This window comes from Rhinoraja longicauda, chromosome 3 (assembly GCF_053455715.1).
Source record: "Rhinoraja longicauda isolate Sanriku21f chromosome 3, sRhiLon1.1, whole genome shotgun sequence".
Classification (NCBI taxonomy): Eukaryota; Metazoa; Chordata; class Chondrichthyes; order Rajiformes; family Arhynchobatidae; genus Rhinoraja; species Rhinoraja longicauda.
The window spans coordinates 37,665,080-37,681,723 of record NC_135955.1 but is presented as its reverse complement, the minus strand read 5'-3'; positions in this window follow the sequence as shown (position 1 = coordinate 37,681,723).

Genomic DNA, 16,644 nt, shown 5'->3' with positions numbered 1-16,644 from the left:
CTGGACTCAGTGGGCCAAAGGGCCTGTTTCCATGCTGAATCTCACAACTAAACAAAACTAAACAAAACTAAACAAAACTAAACAAAACTAATCAACTTCCTGACCAACAGACCCCAATCAGTGGGGATGGGGGCAAGTCATCCTCTACGATAATCCTCAACACTGGTGCTCCACAAGGATGCGTTCTCAGCCACCTTCTTTACTCCTTGTACACCCATGACTGTGCAGCCATGTACAAATCAAATTCAATTTTCAAATTTGCAGAGGACACCACCATTGTGTGCCGGATATCAAATAATGATGAGACGAAGTAAAGGAAGGAGATTGAGAACCTCGTGTCTTGGTATTAAGACAACAACCTTTCTGTCAATGTCAGCAAACAAAGGAGCTAGTGATTGACTTCAGGAAGCAATGCCCCACTTTGTATTGGTGATGACGAAGTAGAGAAGGTTGAAAACTTCAAATTCCTAGGAGGCAATATCACCAACAATTTCTCCCAGACCCCCATATTGAAGCAATGGCCAAGAAAGCAAACCAATGCCACAACTACCTTAGAAGGCTTAGGAAGTTTGGCATGTCCTCCACAACACTCACCAACTTCTACAGATGTACCATAGAAAGCATTTTTTCAGGATACATCACCGCTTGGTTTGGGAACAGCCCCATCCAAGACCGCAGGAAATTGCAGTGAATTGTGGATGCAGCCCAGACCATCACACAAACCAACCTCCCTTCATTTGACTCCAATTATACCTCGCGTTGTCTCGGCAAGGCAAGCAGTTTAATCAAGGATGAGTTGCATCCTGGCCACTCTCTCTTCTCCCCTCTCCCAACAGACAGATGGTAGAGAATTGTGAAAACGCACATCTCCAGATTCAGGGACAGTTTCTTCCCAGCTGTTATCGGGCAATGGAATCATCCTACCACAACCAGAGAACAGTGCTGAACTACTATCTATCTCTTTGTTGACCCTCGGACCATCCTTGATCGGACTTTGCTGACTTTACCTTGCACTAAACGTTATTCCCTTATCATGTATCTATACACTGTAAATGGCTTGATTGTAACCATATATTGTCTTTCTGCTGACAGGATAGCATGCAACAAAAGCTTTTCACTGCACCTCGGTACACGTGACAATAAACTAAACTGTATTGACTGTATTATTGACTGTATTAATAAGAGTTTTCATTACATGTGTCAAGTGAGAATCAGAGAAGAGGGGGAGTAAAGAATTCCACAGAATGTTGTACCCTGTTACTAATAAACTAAGACACCCCATTACAAAAGTAAATTACTGTTGATATAAACAATCAGAAATAAAAAAAGGACATGCTGGAAACATTTGCTGGTCAGGCAGCACATGTGGAGAGAACAAGCCAGTCAACTATCAATGACATTTCAAAAACATTTGGAGGGAGCTTCCGGTGGCGTTATGGACTGAACAAGTCGCACGTCAACTAGCTCCGTGAATATTCCGATTTAGGAAGAGAGGAACGGGTCGGGCCCGTTGCAACTTACCGGCAATTTTCAACGAAGGGTGGGTGACATCATCAGATCGCGACTTTTAAAAGTGAATTTCGACAAGTCGCACCCCCCCGTTAAAAATCGTTAAAAAAGGAACGGTCAGAACAAGACCCGTGGAAGAAGAAGAACCAAGTCAGATGGAAGCCTCTGCTACAGCTCAAACCTCAGCAGCGGGTCAGGAAGAAACTGCCAAACGAACAACCCGGAATCCACAGCCTAAAAAAATTGGATTGGAAGAATTTCGCAGCGTTGTGGGTGAGGAGCTTTCAGATATGAAGTCTAAAGTGGTAAATATGACAGTTGAATTACAAGAGATGAAAGCTGAATTAGTTTCCCTTAAAGGAATGAAGGGGGATATACTATCTACTATTAAGGAGCAGTTGGATAAATCAAAGGCTGAAATGAATGAACACATGGAGGAAGTAACCTCCAAGTTACAAAAGTTGGACTCTGATTTTTCTGGTAAGCTGAACCACATTACCGCGTCAATAGAACAACATGATGAGGCTATAGGTGACTTGGAAATTTTAGCCGAGACGAGTGCTGAAACTACAAAAGTAGTATTGTCGGAGACTCAGCGTCTTTCTGATTTAGTGATGAGATTAACCGAAAAATGTACTGACTTAGAGGGTCATTCAAAACGACAAAATTTAAGAATCCTTGGTGTTAAAGAAGGCAAAGAAAAAGATAAAAACGTTCGTGATTTTACTGCTGAGTTATTACAGGAAGTTTTGAAAATGGATTCAAAGCCCTTGCTGGATCGAGCCCATAGAGCACTGAGAGCACGGCCAGGTGCTAATGCGCCTCCAAGACATTTGATTCTGAGGGTGCATAATGCTCACGTTTTAGAAGATATGTTGTCAAGAATTGCTAGTAACAGAGCTTTATCATTCCGAGGCGATGAGATTTGTATCTTCAGAGATTATCCCTTTGAGGTGGTTAAGAAAAGAGCACTGTTTAACGAGACAAGATCTATTCTTAAGAAGATCCCAGCGCTCAGATTTGGTATGTTGTATCCAGCAAAACTCCGAGTGACCTACAATCAAAAAGAATCCTTTTTTACTGATTATAATAAAGCACTGGAATTTGCTCGGGAGATCGAAAGGTCGCTGAAGGCTTGATTATGATTTCATGGCTATCTTAATTGGCAGACATTTAATTGGACTTTAAAAATATGAAAATTCAAAGATTTAAGTTTAGTGTATATACTATACGTATATTAACCGTAACTAATAATTATTAATTAAAAAAACATGTATATTTTTATTAATCATCACTAATAAGAAGTATAAGTAATATTTGATTTATGTAAACCTTACTTTGAATACTTAATTAATACACTTTAGATAGAAAAATCGATTTAATATAGACTAATTAGTTTCGGGCCTGCCCCGTTTATCTCTCTTTTTAAAAAACAAAAAACAAATAATAACTGTGTTAACAAACGGAGCTAGTATTAATTTTTTTTTTACATCTTACGGAAGTCCTTAGATTTTTTGCCACCTTAGGGTGGCTAACACTAACTGCACTAATTGTAGTTGTAGCTTTAGTTGTCTCTTCTTTTTTCCTGCACTCTTTTAACCTTTTAGATATTGATTTTTTTTTTAGATTTAACTTTTATTATCATGTCTTTTTTCAGAAATTATATACTTTTGGGAGATATTTCCGGGAGGCACTCTACGCTGTACAAAAAATCATCCACCCCTCATTCAAGAAAAATGTTGTAGTCCGGGTGCCAGACCATTTGCTTTATTATAGACCATTTATCGGTTAAGATGCAAGATTCTATTAGGAAAACAGGGGTTAAAGGTATTACATTTTGTAGTTGGAATGTCAAGGGTGTTAATGAACCAATTAAAAGAGGTAAAGTACTTTCACATTTAAAATCTATTGATGCAGACATAATGTTCCTTCAGGAAACTCATCTAAAAAATGTAGCACATAATAGACTGAAAGGCAAATGGATTGATAAAGTATTTCACTCATCGTTTCCCTTCAAATCAAGAGGTGTTGCTATTTTAATTCGTAAGGGTATACCATTTATAAATACTTCCTCTATAGTCGACACTGAAGGTAGATATGTTATATTAGTGGGAGAACTATATTCTACAAAATTGATATTGGTGAATGTCTACGCACCAAATTTTGATAATCCGTTATTTTTAAAAAAAATATTTAATACCATTCCAGAATTTGGACAATATAATTTGATAATTGGAGGAGATTTAAATTGTACATTAGATCCTTATTTGGATAGATCTTCAACTCAAAGGAAAACAAAATCCAAGTCGTGTGAATTATTAAACTCTTAAATAAATAATGCAAATATAAAAGATGTTTGGAGGATTGATAATCCTTCAGGCCGAGAGTATTCATTTTATTCACCTGTGCATAAAACTTATTCAAGAATTGATTATTTCTTGGTGGACTCCAAACTTATTCCTTATACGTATAATTCAAAATATCATAATATTATTATATCCGATCATGCCCCTTTAACATTTAGGGTAAAACTCCAAGGAGCAATGGGGAAACAGACTAATTGGAGATTTAACCCGCAAATCTTAAATGAAAAAGCATGTTATGACTATCTTAAATCGCAATTTGAGATTTTTTTTAACGCAAATGACCTTCCTGAAACACCTGCGTCCCTGCTTTGGGAAACATTTAAAGCGTTTGTGAGAGGATGTATTATTGCTTTTCAAGCGTCTCAAAACAAGAAGAACCGAGCTGAACAGAATGACCTGGAAAGTCAGATAAGACAGTTAGACATAACAAATGCCATCGCTCCCTCTATTGAAATACATAATAAAATTGCAGTTCTCAAATATAAGTTAAATTATATCCTTTCAGCTCATATTTTAAGGCTTTTTCAATATACTAAACAAAAACATTTTGAATTTGGAGATAAACCACAGAAATTGCTAGCACGTCAACTCCGTAAATTAGAAGATGATTCTACAATTCATAAAATTAGATCAGAAAATGGAGATTTGCTTAAACTACCTAAGGATATTAATCAGAGATTTTTGCAATTTTATCAGTCATTATATTCATCAAAAATAACAGATACTTCTGCGCAGATGCAAAAGTTTCTGCAGGAATGTAACCTTCCTGGTTTGAATGTGAGTGATAGAAATTTACTGGGCGCAGAAATAACTATGAAAGACGTTGAAGAGACTATTAAATCCATGAAAAATGGGAAGACTCCTGGCCCTGATGGCTTAAATAATGAATTTTATAAAAAATTCAGTGGTTTGATCTCTCCACGTTTGCAAACTGTATATAGTCACGCTTTTAAACAACAGAGATTGCCACAAACTCTGACTGAATCAACAATAATCCTCATTCCTAAAAAAGATAAGGATTCTGAAGACCCTGGTTCGTATAGGGCGATAGCTCTTTTAAATACTGATCAGAAGATATTAGCGAAAATTTTAGCTCAGAGATTAAGTCTAGTTATAGACAATTTGATACACCCCGATCAATCAGGCTTTATAGCCAAACGATATTCATTTTTCAATTTGAGACGCTTGTTTAATATAATTTATTCAAATAGACTATTAAATGAAGATTTAGCAATCATCTCGCTAGATGCTGAAAAAGCATTTGATCAAGTAGAATGGCCCTATCTTTTCTCAGTGATGGAAAAATTTCAACTAGGTGAAAATTTTTGTGCATGGGTGAAACTTTTATATACATCCCCAACAGCTAGAATATTAACTAATCAAATGCTGTCATCTAAATTTCATTTAGCTAGGGGTTGTAGACAAGGATGTCCACTATCACCACTTTTATTTGCCCTAATTATAGAACCACTTGCTGAGAGTATTAGATCAAATTCACATATTTATGGCTACAACACTAAACATACAACCAATAAAATTTCTTTATATGCGGATGATGTATTAATATATATTACAAAGCCAGAAATTAGCATTCCGAATTTATTAAATCTCATAACTCAATTTGGTTCATTTTCAGGTTATAGAATTAACTGGTATAAAAGTGAAATTATGCCAATAATGGAGCATAATCCGGCCATACTTCAACAATTTCCTTTCAAAATTGCCTATGAAAAGTTTAAATATCTTGGAATTTACGTGACTAGGAAATATACTTCTTTATTTAAATCAAATTTTCCTCCTTTACTTGTTAAATTACACAGAAATATCCAATTTTGGAAAACACTTCCTATATCATTAGTTGGTCGTAGTAATGCTATAAAGATGATCTTTCTGCCACAGCTACTATACTTATTTCAAGCAATGCCGATCTACCTTCCAAAAAAGTTTTTAAAAAAAATTGATTCAATTGTTACTAATTTTATTTGGGACTACAAGACTCATAGAATAAATAAAAGACACTTATGTAAGTCTAAAATTAATGGAGGAATTGCTTTACCTAACTTTTTATTTTATTATTGGGCGGTTAATATTAAAAATATAACCTGCTGGTTGGATGATTCTGATCAACAACCGGATTGGTTAAAGATGGAGAAAGAGGATTGTTTACCATTCGATATTGGTGCGATCCTCTTAGCTCCAATAAATTTAAATAAAAAAACATATGGAGGTAATTCCATTATACATAGTGTTATCCGTACCTGGAAACAATTAAAGCTTACGTTAAAATTGAGTAAATTATCTGTTTTCCTTCCTATTGCGAATAATCCTTCTTTTAAACCGTCTGTCTTAGATAGAGGCTTTGCTCAATGGAAAAGTTATGGAATCAAAAGGGTGGGAGATCTTTATCATAAGGGAACTTTTCTTTCGTTTCAGGAGTTACAGCAGAAGTACGGATTACATGTTAATAATTATTTTAGATATTTACAACTTAGAGATTACGTAAAATCACACATGCAAGAATATGGAGGTAATTCCATTATACATAGTGTTATCCGTACCTGGAAACAATTAAAGCTTACATTAAAATTGAGTAAATTATCTGTTTTCCTTCCTATTGCGATAATCCTCAACACTGGTGCTCCACAAGGATGCGTTCTCAGCCACCTTCTTTACTCCTTGTACACCCATGACTGTGCAGCCATGTACAAATCAAATTCAATTTTCAAATTCGCAGAGGACACCACCATTGTGTGCCGGATATCAAATAATGATGAGACGAAGTAAAGGAAGGAGATTGAGAACCTCGTGTCTTGGTATTAAGACAACAACCTTTCTGTCAATGTCAGCAAACAAAGGAGCTAGTGATTGACTTCAGGAAGCAATGCCCCACTTTGTATTGGTGATGATGAAGTAGAGAAGGTTGAAAACTTCAAATTCCTAGGAGGCAATATCACCAACAATTTCTCCCAGACCCCCATATTGAAGCAATGGCCAAGAAAGCAAACCAATGCCACAACTACCTTAGAAGGCTTAGGAAGTTTGGCATGTCCTCCACAACACTCACCAACTTCTACAGATGTACCATAGAAAGCATTTTTTCAGGATACATCACCGCTTGGTTTGGGAACAGCCCCATCCAAGACCGCAGGAAATTGCAGTGAATTGTGGATGCAGCCCAGACCATCACACAAACCAACCTCCCTTCATTTGACTCCAATTATACCTCGCGTTGTCTCGGCAAGGCAAGCAGTTTAATCAAGGATGAGTTGCATCCTGGCCACTCTCTCTTCTCCCCTCTCCCAACAGACAGATGGTAGAGAATTGTGAAAACGCACATCTCCAGATTCAGGGACAGTTTCTTCCCAGCTGTTATCGGGCAATGGAATCATCCTACCACAACCAGAGAACAGTGCTGAACTACTATCTATCTCTTTGTTGACCCTCGGACCATCCTTGATCGGACTTTGCTGACTTTACCTTGCACTAAACGTTATTCCCTTATCATGTATCTATACACTGTAAATGGCTTGATTGTAACCATATATTGTCTTTCTGCTGACAGGATAGCATGCAACAAAAGCTTTTCACTGCACCTCGGTACACGTGACAATAAACTAAACTGTATTGACTGTATTATTGACTGTATTAATAAGAGTTTTCATTACATGTGTCAAGTGAGAATCAGAGAAGAGGGGGAGTAAAGAATTCCACAGAATGTTGTACCCTGTTACTAATAAACTAAGACACCCCATTACAAAAGTAAATTACTGTTGATATAAACAATCAGAAATTAAAAAAGGACATGCTGGAAACATTTGCTGGTCAGGCAGCACATGTGGAGAGAACAAGCCAGTCAACTATCAATGACATTTCAAAAACATTTGGAGGTGTGGAGATTTTAATCAAGTACACTGGCAAAACAAATGGAGAAGAGATAATCAACAGGTCAAGCAGGATCTGTGGAAAGGGAATAAGACTTACTGTCTCAGGTAAAGACATCCTCGGTCAGACAGCTAGTGAAAGAGATCTGGCAGAGACATAGCTTGCAAATGTGTTTGCTCAATGCATTCTCATTGTTTATCATCTCCCACAGACTCCAAATACCTCATGTGATAGTTTCTGTTGAAATGTTTGTATGATTATGACATACTAATTTGTGAAAAGCACTAGAACACCAAGCAATATTTAATATTTATGGCTAAACTGGGAGACCAACCTTAACTGAACAAAGGGGGCTGAGGAGGCCCTTAATGTGGAGATGTTTCAGCAATAGGTTTACTAGTTTCCCCATGAGTGATAAAGGTGGGAGGTTGTTAGGTTTGAGCTCCATTGATGACATAAAGTAAAACAGTGAGGAGAAAAGAGCAAGTTGTTCATACAAGTGTGAACCTGAAGTTTAGAAAGGAAATAAAACAGGAAATCATGATGCCAAGACAAACTCTTATCTGCCTGCACATCATCCCTTCATTTCCCGCATATCCACGTACCTATCCAAGTGTCTCTTAAATGCCACTGTTGTATCTTCCTCCACCGCCATCCCCAGCAGTGCTTTCCAGACATTCACCATCCTGTGCCCTGCACATCTCTTTTAAACTTTGCCCTTCTCACTTTAACGCCAAGTATTTGATATTTCTTTCCTGAGGAAAAGGTTCTGACTGTCTACCCAATCAATGCCTCTCATAATTTTACAGACTTCTATTAGGTCTCCCCTTAACCTCTGGCTTTCCAGAGAAAACAATCCAAGTTTGTCCATTCTCTCCTTGCAGCTCATATCCTCTAATCCAGGCAACATGTTGGTAAAACACCATTAAAAAAGTGCTGGAGTAACTCAGTGGGCACGGCAGCATCTCTGGAGAACATGGATTGGTATGGACTCACTTTGGGACCCATCTTTAGACTGATGACTGAATCTGAAGAAGGTTCCCAACCCGAGGCCTGGACCCAAGGTGTCACCTATTCATGTTCTCCAGAATTGCTGCCTGGCCCGCTGAGTTACTCTAGCACTTTGTGTCTTTTTTTGTAAACCAGCATCTTCAGTTCCATCATTCTGGTAAACCTCTGCTGCATTCTTTCCAAAGCATCCATTTCCTTCCTGTATTGGAGCATTCAGACCTGCATGCAATACTTCCAATTGGGCTTCACCAAAGTCCTATAAAGTTGCATCATGACGCCCTGACACTTTTACCCAATGCCCTGACTGATGAAGGCAAGCGTACCATATGCCTTCTTTACCATTCTGTCTACTTGTGCTACCACTTTCAGGGAGTTATAGTCTTGGACACCACAATCCCTCTGTACATCAATGCTGTTAGGAGTGTTGACATTAATTATATATCTTCCATTTACATTTGACCTCCCAAAGTGCAAGACCTCACACTTACTCGGATTAAACTTCTGGCCCTTTTCTGGAATTTTGAAATGGGCAGAGAAATAGCAGGTAGAGTTTAATGCCCTATTGATTTATCTTCATAACTGCCCCATTGGTTTCTCTACATAACTGAATCCTTCCTTCCCATGCAATATTTTACATTTGTCATCATCTCTGGTGCAATCATATCCTTCCCCTAATGTGATGACCAGAACGGCACACATCATTTCAGCTGTGGCCTAACTAATTATTCATAAAGTTTGTGCTTCTATTCTATGCCCCAGCTTGTGAAAGCAAAATTTTTCAAATGCTTTCTTCACACCCTTGTTCCTCTAACCTCACATTTAAGGTATAGGTCCTACCGTTATTGACCCCTACAGCCTCTTGTTCAGCTTCATTCCTTCGGATTAGGTCTAGCACTGTCCGATTCCAAGTGGAACTACCCACCCATTATTAAAAAACTGCTTCTGCATACAAGGCTTTCCTGGATGCACTTTATTCTACTCTATCTAATCTTTTCACACTAAGCAATGCCAATTAATATCAGGGAAGTTGAAATTCTTTATCACGATAACATGATTCTTTTGACACCTCTTTGTGATTCAATATTTGATTTGTACTTCCGTTTCTTATCTTCTAGACTGGCTTTGTTCATTTGAGAACAGAGGTGCTTGTGTACGGATATAGTGGAGATATTTAAAATCATGAAGGGTATAGACATACCAGATAGAAATTGTTTCCAGGGCTGTAGGGATTGAGAACTCAAGGATGCTAAATGAGGCCGATTGGCAAAAGAACCAAAAGTGATATGAGGGTTTTCTAAAGGCTACGAATGGTTAGGGTCAGAGGTACAGTCAGGAGTAGCAGTGCAGGTCTAATCTTAGCATTCCAGATAAATATCCTAAAGGAACAAATTAGCAAGATATGGAGTTTAGACTGGATGCATTGCTCTTGTAAAGTTCCAATAAGGGCTGTATCATCAGTGATTCTGAGATTATATTTTCAGTCTGAAGAAGGGTCTCGACCCGAAACGTCACCCATTCCTTCTCTCCTGAGATGCTGCCTGACCCGCTGAGTTACTCCATCATTTTGTGTCTATCTTTGATTTGTACCAGCATCTGCAGTTATTTTCCTACTTTTCATGGGCAAGGTTAAGTTGGCTGGGACTCTATTCCCTGGAGCGCAGGAGGATGAGGGATGATCATACAGGTGTATAAGTGTATAACATTATGAGAGGAATAGATCAGGTAGATGCACAGAGTCTCTTGCCCAGGGTAGGGGAATCAAGAACCAGACGGCATAGTTTTAAGGTGAAGGGGAAAGATTTGATAGGAATCCGAGGGGTAACTTTTTCACACAAAGGGTGGTGGGTGTATGGAACGAACTGCTGGAGGAGGAAGGGACTATCACATTTAAGAAACAATTAGACAAGTACATGGATAGCACAGATCTAGAGGGATATCGGCCAAGTAGGGCGAGAATAGACGGGACATATTGGTCAGTGTGGGCAAGTTGGGCCAAAGGGCCTGTTTCTACTCTGTGTGACTCTATGAGTAATGGAGGCAAACAAATCTTCTTTGTCCTCTCTATCAAATTCCTTTTATCAACAAATTATTATTTTTGCACTACTTGATCTCAAAATGGCCTGTTTATGATCATTTATGTACGTCAGTGCAAGTTGCATTTTTAAACATTTAGAGAACAAATTTAAAAAATGAGCTTTCCTCCCTGCTCAGGGCAATTACTTACAACTCAAGAAACCACTGAAAGCTGGTTGTTACCAACCACCATGAATTGTTTGCATAACTAATTAATTTGAAGTTTATTTTACATTTTTTATCATTCTAAATAAAACATTAAATGTTCATCCAAATTTCTCTATGACACCCTTACTTAGCTATTTGCTAATGGAATAGTTCAGCATGGAGAAGCCATTCAGCCCATCAAACCTCTGCTGGAAAATGTAACGGACTGATTGTATTAAAGTGAGAATATGAGGTCGTTTAGGCAGGGGCTATCCCAAAAGTTAGACAGGTACATGGATAGGATAGGTTTGAAGGGATATGGACCAAACACAGGCAGGTGGGACTAGTGTAGCTGAGACATGTTGGCTGGTGTGGGAAAGTTGGGCCAATGGGCCTGTTTCCACTGTATCACTCTAGGACTCTATAGTAAACAGTTAGTGAATGGAGAATCAATAAAGTGAAATTTAAAGTTAGGAGCACTATTTTCAATAGTTGAAAAGATGGCTCTGAGGTCATCCTGCTGCTTCTCCAGTTCCCCAACATGTTCATTCAGTCTGAAGAAGGGTCTCGACCCAAAACGTCACCCATTCCTTCTCTCCCGAGATGCTGCCTGACCTGCTGAGTTACTCCAGCATTTTGTGAATAAATACCTTCGATTTGTACCAGTGTTAAATCAAATTTTTTACCTTCAGTCTGAATAATCACACGTGATACTGGATTAGCACATCAGATTTATTCCACCATGGGGTTCTTCCCGAGAAGATCTCCAGACACAACGTCTAAACCCACCTTATTTATGAACCCTTTACTGCCTGTCCCTCCCAGTGGGTCTCTCGTCAAAGGTTGGTGACTAAAACTGTTTCAGAAGAATTTTGTTCAAAGTGGAAAGATCCCACATCTCTAGGAACACATGGGAGCTCTGTGGGATAGGGATGGGCGAGCTTCTTTAGTCTAGGCTTCACTGGAGGTTATTTGGCTGCCAATAATCGCAATTACCTCATTTGTGGTCTCACTATCTTGGGTAATGCAACCACGGGGGCCCTCGACATGATTACCCAGGGACTTACTGAACTTAGGCTCTTTACTATGCAGAACAGATATGCCCTAGATTATTTGTTGGCTCTGGAAGGAGGTGTCTGTGCTATAGTAAAAGGTAGTTGTATGATGGGAGTTAGGGATCAGACAGAGAATATTACTAGTTTTATTACAAAAATAAGAGAGTAAATGGATAACATGAAGGAGTCGAATAGTTGGGGTGATTAGGATTTTGGGGGTTTTGTCGGGTTGGCTATTCTGAAATGCGTATTGAGAAGAATGGAGATGGTGTTAGAGAGTATTTGTACTTCAAGAATGTTAGTGGTAAGACAAACTGAATTATATGATAAGGAGGCTGAGGATGTTGATAGTGTGAAGGAAGAGTTTTGAACGACTAGGAAGATTATTAGATTAGGAGGTAAGAGTGAAGGGGAAGATGAAGTGGTTTTGAGGATGAGCAACATAATAGAATAGGTGTAATAGGATATGCGCCCTTTGGAGGGCTATACCAGAAGAATGATGCATGTGTGGAGTTTTGAAACTAAAAGAGTTAAGGCAATGCAGGCAAGAAGCAGTTCATGTAAGAGATATTGTAGCAGGGCGCAGTGTTTCTGGTGTCAGGGGTCATTGTTTAGAAGTGTTTAGAAGTGTTAATGATGGTCTAGTTTTGAAGGAAAATAACTGCAGATGCTGGTGCAGGTTGAGGGTGTTTGTTCGCGGAGTGCTGGAGTGGCTCAGCAAGTCAGGCAGGAAGGAATGGGTGATGTTTCGGGTCGAGACCTTCTTCAGAGGGGATGGGAAGATAATAATGCATTACACCAGCATCTGCAGTTATTTTCTTATACTATATGTTCATTCAGGGGCTGCACCTGGACAGAATTCCTGCAGGTGTATTTTCCAGACGCTCCAGCAGTGTCCCTGCCTTCCCACATCCTGTAGGAAACACACTGCACCAACTTGCCTGCCATTTCTTCAGTGACAAAAATCAAAGTTCAAACAAGCGTAGTCTCCTCACCAAAGACTCTTGAGCCAAAGCGTCACACCACTCCACTACATTTGCACTTATTTTTATCTGCTAGCTAATCAACTACTTTAGGGCTGATTAGTAAATTGATGAGTAAATTACCTGAAGGTCTTGGTGCCCTTTTTAAACTGCTTTTACCTATAAGTCACCTTCTTTTGTAACAAACGTTCCAGCGAATGAACTCTTTTCCTCCGTTGTCAAACACCCTGCTTCTCTGAGCTCCACGCAAGTACCGCACTACAACCTGGGTCTTACCGCTCTTTTTAAACTGCCTTTACCTGTGAGTCACCTTCTTTTGTAACAAACTTTCCAGCGAATGAACTCTTTTCCTCCGTTGTCAAACACCCTGCTTCTCTGAGCTCCACTACAACCTGGGTCTTACCGCTCTTTTTAAACTGCCTTTACCTGTGAGTCACCTTCTTTTGTAACAAACTTTCCAGCCAATGAACTATTTTTTTCCTTTTTCAAACTTCCTGCTTCTCCGAGCTCCACGCAAATATAGAGCTCTCGGAGAAAACCCACGGGGTCACAGGGAGAACGTACAAACGTTCCTATGGACAGCACTCGTAGTCAGTGTAGAATCCGGGTCTCTGGCGCTGTAAGGCAGCAACTATACCGCTGCACCACTGTGCCGCTCCGTCATGAAACCAGAGCGTTGAGTTGGAAGGTTGTGGGTTCCAATAACCAATTTGTCAGAACTTAGTAGATATTTGTTTTATATATTTAGAAATAAAATGCTAGTCAGCAGGATGAATCTGTAATGACAGACTATAGACAAAAGTTGAAAACCTCGAATATAGTCTGCGATAGAATGAAGAACAATCATGTCACGGTCAGAATCATTATTGAGGTGTTCTTTAAATTGCTTCTTCCAATGGGCATTGACTGCCTCTTTGTCCTTGGTTTATTTTTCATTCTTGGCTTTCAGCAGAAGGATCCTTGAATGTGTTGTCACAGAATATATGCTGTGATATCAATGAATATATGCAAATGCTGTGATATCAATGAATCCCTTGATATGTTGTCTTCCCAATTATCATCTGTTCTTTGAGTCATGCGTTTTTATTGCCTTCAGAGCTGCTTCTTCTCCCTAGAGTTATAACTGTGCTTCCAGTCCAGGAATACATTGCTTTTAATTAGTTCCTTGATTTCCAGTCATTCTGATTGCAGTTCCAACATCACATTAGTGCCTGTACTCCAAATCCACTTGCAGAGCACTTTGGAACAATACGATTTTGTGAAAAATATTACTTAAAAATTTTAAGTAATCTCCCCGTTTTCTCCAGGTGCTCCTACACTCCAAAGACAGGTTGGTAAAATTGTAAATTGTCCCTAGTGAGCATAGAATAGTGTTATTGTGCGGGGATTGCTGGTCGACGTGGATTTGGTGGGCCGAAGGGCCTGTTTCCATGCTGTATCTCTCAATTAAACTAAACTAAACATACATTGATTTCCTTAAAAGTTGGTGTAATGAATGGTTATGCAAGCCAAAGATCCGGCTCACTAATGTAATAGATGCAAACTTCCAAACCACTGCACACAGGAGCTCACTGACTGCAGAGTGGGGTCTGACTGGAATACCTGCAATACCCGCAACACTTTGCAGGATGCATTTCATCATGTACAATTTTTTTTGCAAAGACAACACATAATACTGAAACATCTTTAAGTTATGAAGGTAATTTGCCACTCCAGCTCATAACACCCACACTTCCTGTGCGCTAATTCTTCTATTGAATTCCTGTAAATTAACTTATGGCTCAAGTCAACCAACTGTGAACCATAAAATATATCCAGAGAAGTCTCATTAATTCCATTTGAAGGATTTAATATTTATTGCAGTTTAAGGCCAATTATTTGTTAAACAGTTATTAATTGCCTGTGTTGACATCCACTTGATAAAAAATTGCGAATCCCTTGAGGCGCCAGATGGACAATGAGATTCTAACTTCTGTGCTATAATTGTAATCATCATGAACGATAGACCCTTGCTGATCTTCATATTCCTTTGGCCTTTCAGTTTGGGGATCTTTTCATCCAAGTACTGTTAAATAATCACACCTGTGGTCTTACAAAATATCAAATTAGCAATTAAACCATATAATGGGAGTGAGAGGGAAATGTACAATTGACAAATCCATGGGCAGAGTTGTGGGAGTGAATGAGCTAACAGCAGTTGTTTCCGACTGAGATTCCGTGGGAATTAATGACAATAAATTCTGAACAACAGTGCAGGCATTGAAGTGTGATTGCTCCACAGTGGTTGAGCAGAGCGAAGGCAATATGCCAGAGTGAAGGCAACATGCAGAGTGAAGGCAACATGCCAGATGGTAACCAGAATTGCAAATGCAACAGATCTTTATTTAACACGGGCAGATATGTAGTCGATAGAATCTTCTGATAGCATTTCATTAACTCGATGTGCGTTGAGCTTGAGAAATCATTTTAGGTACAAAGGTAATAGCAGGTGATCAAATGTAATTTCAATGGTAGCAAAACACCATTTATATCACTATTTTTTTTGCGAAGAAATTGTGCCATAGAGTTATACATTTACAATGGGATTACATCTTGAAAATGTATTATATTGAGAAATGTAGTTCAACTCAATATTTAAAAAGTTTCTGAGATCTTTTATTACAGTTTTGCCAGGGCTGACTCTCTCTGTATATTAACAAATAATGATAGTCATGTTTGTTCTGGCAGTGACTGTGTTTGATGTGCTGAGTGGCAAAACAGGCAGACTTGGGTCTTCCTTGATCTCTGTCACCATGGTGCACAATCTGGTGCAAATGCACAAGACGTTTGATGCCTGGTTTGATGCAGGCGATTTCAGGGAACCCTTCATCTACATGTTCGGCCAGTGCAAATCATGGTCACTTTAGGTTCCAAATCATATCTGCAAAGTATCTCCCTGCCTGATGTTGTAGACTGTCCTTCTCACGGACAGTGAGTGAATGAATGATACTTTATTGTCACATGGACCTAGAGTACCTTGGTACTGTGAAATACTTTGTTTTGCATACAACCATAACAGTACACAGGCGTTGCCACGTGTCTGCCGCTGACAAAGTTACAAAGTACTGAACAGTCCTATCTACTGCCTGCTGCCACATATATATATATAAATTATATTAATGAGGGCAGTTTGACTAGCCTTCTCTGTCTATGGACTTTTTAGTTTCCTTATCTATTACTTACATGCACATTTCTTCCCATGTAATGTCAGATTGATGCCTTAAATTTGTCCTTAACAAATTGACCCATTCCTTCATTCAACATACTTCTCTTCTCTCAGTGCCGTAATGGAACATACAAAATGAGTGACGGACAACCCATCATTTACATCTCTCTGCTGTAGAGAAGCTAATGTGAAAATCAAAGGACCCTATTTGTACTGGTGATGAACAAACAAACCACTTATAGGCGAGAGAATCAAACACCAGACAGCCAAAAGTCATATAACATGCATGTATGTTAACTTAAACAACAGCAAATATAAAAAGATCATGTTGATAAAGATTCTACATTGTTTTGCTGACAGTTCTACTCCATATATCTCATTTCCCAAAGGACCCTGATATGCTCAGTCGTGGC